This window comes from Centruroides vittatus, unplaced genomic scaffold (assembly GCF_030686945.1).
Source record: "Centruroides vittatus isolate TY-2023 unplaced genomic scaffold, ASM3068694v2 contig_344, whole genome shotgun sequence".
Classification (NCBI taxonomy): Eukaryota; Metazoa; Arthropoda; class Arachnida; order Scorpiones; family Buthidae; genus Centruroides; species Centruroides vittatus.
In genome coordinates this window covers 58,835-64,841 of record NW_027122169.1, presented here as the reverse complement: position 1 = coordinate 64,841, position 6,007 = coordinate 58,835, and positions in this window count along the sequence as shown.

Genomic DNA, 6,007 nt, shown 5'->3' with positions numbered 1-6,007 from the left:
TTCCTTTCTTCTATTTGCTGGAATCAAAGACGAGCCGCCATTTTGAAACCATAGGTAACGTTAACCTAAAAATCTAATTTTCATTTATAAATTGTAAATATAAACTAGGTATCGCCTGATTTAAATTAACAAAATCGTGTTTACATAATTACCTTAAAGTTCTTTACTATTTAAATGTTACACGTGTAAGTTTATTTACTTGGCTATATAACAAAATGGTGTCCACGTGGAGTTGTCAAGCGGATCATTTGCTCCTTCTGAGATTTGTTTTACCCTTTTTTACTTTTTTGAATAATAATTTTATAAAAGTATTTTGTAAGAATAAATTAATTTTAATAGTGTTTACACTGGAGTAGGTATACAATCCACGAGTGAATGATACTTCAGCTTTAGTTCCCCTAAAAGCCCTCATGCAGAGTTGGAAGATTCAGTGATTTACGGCAGAACTTTCTCGTATTTTTCTCGTAGTTTATTATTCACTGCTATAAAAATAATATAAACATAAGTAATAAACATATATAAGAAGCATAATTTTATTGAATTAATGGGTTAATCACCAAAAACAAAAATATTTAATATCATTAATTCCCCTAATAAACAAGTTTCCCTGCAAGATTTCAGAAGTTTTCGACCAAAAGCACAGGAGTTATTAAACTTCAATTGAGTTGTTTTTAATGATGTACATCGACTTTTGAACTATACCGTCCTTCATAGATATCATTCAGATTTTTATTGATACAACTTTGAAGATAGTTTCTAATCAGTCTACTATATCTACAGTATTTTCTTTGATCCCCATATAAATTACGTAAGGTTAGTTTTATATTTTTGAACTACCATCCCAATGGAATTTATGGACAGCCCCATAAATTCATCTTACACATATTGTATTCTGTAGATAAATATTAAATTCCGCCATTTTGTCTTCAATTTTTTAACTGTAGTCTTTCATTGATTTAACAAAGAATTATAATTATCTGAAGATAAAAATAAGATAAAAGGGAGCGATTGGCTGATTAGAAACTCTTATGAAAATTGTAAAAATCTAAATGATAAGTACAAAGGACGGTAAAGATAGTTAAAAAGTCAATAGATCTACACTGTACATCAGAAAAACGAACAGAAAATAAAGATTTTCTATTTCTTTCTTTAAAATATTTTCTATTTTAAAGAAAGAAATAGAAAATCTTTATTTTCTGTGAGGAATTTCATGACCCATGATGATGAGGAATTTCAGACCCAAAACATAGTCAAAATCTTATAGAAATGTGCTTTGGTTTGGTTTTATTCGTATATGGCAACGTGACAATTGGACGATCTGTGGAGGGGGATGCCTCATGGGAGGACTTTTATGGGAAATTGGTCTTATTTAGGTGTTCCACTTTTCCCTTGTACCGGACGAAAGTATAGGCGTTATAATGTATTATTACCTGGACACCTCGCTATCTCCTATCTTAGACACCTCTTATGCCCTGTTATGTCCTTGCGCTTGCTGCTGGCGACTTCAAATTGGACACTAAATAACACGTAACGATAGATTAAATCATGCTTACTTGGCCGATATATGACACTACGTGGTGGTTATTGTAAAGGAAGGGGATTTTGGAGGAAAACGAATTCAAGAATAAGATCATGGCGTTTGTGTAGTTATTTCCACACAGAAAGTCGCATCACAGAAGATTACATTACAAGATCACTTAATCTTTAAAATCCGGAAATCTAATACAATTACAATATATCGATGATGTGTTAAAAGTTCATGGGTGCTTCGATGATGATTAAAAGAGTATTCTCAAAAATATTGTATAAAGTGATGCATCAGATGATGTGGAACCAGTTGTAGCGAAACAGAAAGCACCAAACCATCAGTCGGCACTCGTACATATTACAGAACTTGAACGTTACGCATTCTTACATTGTCAACTAGTGTTGTGAAAGTGTTGAGATTAGAGATGAATTGAGAAAGTCCAGACTGATACATTTTTATCATACGTAGGAGAATTCTTTAGCAATAGTATGCGTGTTATATCTTTAACCTGGACATCCCGTTAACTTGGACACAATTAATTTGGAGAACTCCTGAGTACAAGGTCTATATAAGAAGGTCAGGACACGACTACTGAAGCCGCCATTTTGGGACTTTTTGAGTCGCATGTTTAAAACAAACTTGTACGAGCAGTCAGTTTTATACGGCATTAATTTAACTAAAATTGCATAAATTAGTTTAATTAAACTAAATTATGCTGACTACTCGTACAAGTTTGTTTTAAACATGCGACTCAAAAAGTCCCAAAATGGCGGCTCCAGTACGCGTGTCCTGACCTTCTTATGTAGACCTTGGAGTATAGTGGGCTTAGGGGTGCCATATTTCTAAATTCGCTAATGTAAAACTACAGTTTCCATATTCGACAATTTATCTCACTATTTTTAAGAAATTCTGATAAATATCACAATCAGAAATACGAAAACTTTTCTAAATTTAATTCAGTTTTTAATTATTAATAATTTATAAATTCAGATACAGATCTAAGTAATGTTTCCTTCTATGGGATTTTCAGAGGAAAAATTACTTTACAAAAATAGCCTCGTCGATAAAATGTTTAAAATATATTACGTTTATTATTAATAATAATTCTTTCTAACAAAGTATAAAGTTTCTGATCGTTTATAAATGTTTAAAGATGGCAAAAATTGCTTATAATAACGATTTATTGTCATTTATTAACGTATTTTCTTAGAATTTGCATTGCGTGTGAATGAGTTTTTCTGATAATTTAACGTTAAAAATATAATTAGAGAATAGGAAAAAAACACTATGAAACAACCTCGACAAATTTCCTGTAATTCTCTAACCAGCGACTCCACACAAGCTATTAAAAAAAAGCATCGCATATTATGAGAGAAGCTTCAAACTGTGATTCAACTTCGGATCAGCGCTCTCACAAAACAAAGCCAAGTTTTGGTCAACATACCAGGAAGTTGCATGGGCTAATGGACAAATATCGTTCATTAATTTCTTTTATATTTACAGAATAGGCTAGACGTCACGAATCGTTTGATTATCAGAGCAAATAAAATTTAATTTAATTTAATTTTAACTGATTTTTAATGATAATAATAGTAATAATAATAATAACAGAGCAAAATTATATTTATAAGAATTTTTTTATAGAACATAATTCGTGTTACATTATTTTTAACTTGGTTTCCAGTCCGTTAACAGATGGGCAAGACGGTCACATAAAGAAACTCACCGGGGAATATACGATATCTTCTTGCATGTTCCAGAGAAATATAAAAATAACTTAATTATTTTTATATTTCAGGAAAATTAATAGTCTTCAGCAATAACCTTACACTTAAAGGAAACAGAATGAGGTTTACTAACTTTTGCAAATTTTACACAGATTAAAATTATAAGAAATTTAATTAAACCCAGGATCAGCCTTTTAGAAATTCGAGTGATAATCCCGGGTTTATTTCGGGGGAGTGGTCTATTTCTGCCGGATATTCCACCCCGTTCCTCACCACTCCGCGCTCCATTGTGGTCCTAGCCGAACCCACGATAGCCTTAAAAAATTGCTCTGTCGGAAAAAATTCAGCAACGAGTTGCTTAACTTTCCAGGCAACATTTGGTGACGCCATCTGTTATGATATTTTTAATTATTATAAAATGGCAAAAAGCTTAATTTTTAGAGTATGGATGGATTTTATTTTAAAAAATTTTTGTAAATGCTAATAACGAGTAAAATCGTCATTAAGTCTGACTTTTACAGGAGATATGAAACACGACCCTCTTTATTTTTCCACCCCCTCGACCTTTGATCACCAAAATTTAACAGCATCAATCCCCCTAACAAACAGACCTCCCTGCAGGCCGAATAACCGAGCGGTCAAGGTGGCATCCTACCGCTCTGGGGGACCCGGAATCGAATCCGAACGGGTCGAATAATCCCCAGGAATTTTTCGGGGGGTGGTCCGTTCGGATATGTCGGGCCCCGTCCCTCACCACCCGGTCACCCCATTGTGGGCCTGGCCGAACCCATAATGGGCCTACTAAAAGAGGCCCTCTTAGTGCTCACAGGGCGGAAAGAGTTAAAGAAAAAAAAAAAAAAAGACCTCCCTGCAAAATTTCAGAAAGTTTCGACAAAAATCACAAGAGTTATTAAGCTTCAAAGGACGTATACGAACAAAATCGTGCCCCCACACACATACCCACACACGCTAACATCCATACAAAAACCCGAACTTTCTTTTTTTTTAGCATTTCTCGACTTTTCAAGGTGTCCTGAGTCCAAAAATATAAAAATCTGAGGGGGGTCATTTTTTGATTAATCACCATACTTTCTTTCTCTCTGTTATACGTGTATATAACAGCCGGGAAAGTAATAAAGGGTATTCATCCCCCGCATATCTGACCTTGATTATAGTCTGCAAAATATAGGCCTAAACATACAATATAAACGGCCATACGTTGACATATTTCGCTGAAGACTATTTTAATATTCCTAAATTCTAGGAAAATAATTTAATATTTCACAAAGCTAGGCAGGAGATCATAAATTTTCCTATGGTATTTTGTTGGTTTTTTTTCAGTCTTCTTGCTTCATTTCAGCAGCGGGGAGGAAAATAAGTTAAAAATATGTTTTGTAACGCTATGAGAGGACATTTATAAAACTATAATTTTTAATAAAATCAATAAAATCATGGAAAGAAAATGTCATTATATATAAAAGTATGTCAACACTCTTTAAAAAAAAAATAATAGATCTACTCATTTTAGGTGTAAAAATTAAAAGATCTTGTTATAAATATTAATGCAATAAAACCATGACCTATAGATTTCAGTTGGCCTAATTTCTGAAAGTAAAATGCCTGGAATAATTATTTTAATTAAGTTACAGTTCACTTAACATCTATTCTATGCTGTATTTTACTGTAAATAAATTTTTAATATTTTATGATTTATATACAAAATATTGTAATAAAGTTGTAGGACTTTAGTACATATCTTTTTATCTAGAAAATTTTATAGTACAGTCGTTGGCTACTGTTCTAGATTTCGAGACAAAAAGTTGTTTATATGCAACACTAAATAATTATTAAACGTTGCAATCGTATTTTCGTATATTGACACAATTTTATTCAGTTAGGTTACGCATTTTTTTCCTCCTTGTAACGGGTTTAGTATCGTAATTTGATTTCTAAACGTAATAATTTCTCTAACAAATAACGTATTTCGATAGACTACAAATTAAATTCTGTCTCGATAATGTTATTTAATTATTAATAAACACGTAATTTATATTTAATATTTATATATTTAGATTAAAATAATAATTAAAGTGTTTTATGTAGTAGCGCAGAAAGGGTGGAATGGTTTTTTTGTGTGTTTCATATGTAGGAAAGTAATTGTTCTTATTATTTCCTTCCCTGTTCTTTCAGCAGCTTTTCCCTTCTTTTCTACAAATTTAAAAATGATTTTTTTTTCCTCGTAGATACTTCCCTTAAAGTAAAACAAATTTCTTCCATTGTTCTCTGAGGGAAAGAAATAAGTAACACAATACATCTTGCGCTTTCAAGTTTTCCTTTCATTAAATATATTTACGTATTATTATAAATAAATCTTTCCTGAGCGGTCCAATACATGAAAAAAAAGGGGGAAAAGCTTTAAAAACTGTATTGTTTTTCTTAATATTTAAATAAATAATTTATAACACGTGTTTTTTAAGGCCTCCTTTGATAGCCAAACCTCTGGCGCTAAGGCATTAAAATCTACATATATATTATTTATTAATATTCGTGTATGTTTAATATATAATAATATTATACATATTTACAGTATATCCTTAACGAGTTTAAATTATTAATTAAACCAAATATATAGTTTTGTAACTAATACGAAGTTTTAATTGTATATCTTTGTTTATTTAATATCGGAAAAATATATACCGTTAATAATCTGATTGTTATTATATATAATATAAATATTTTTATAAATTTGATG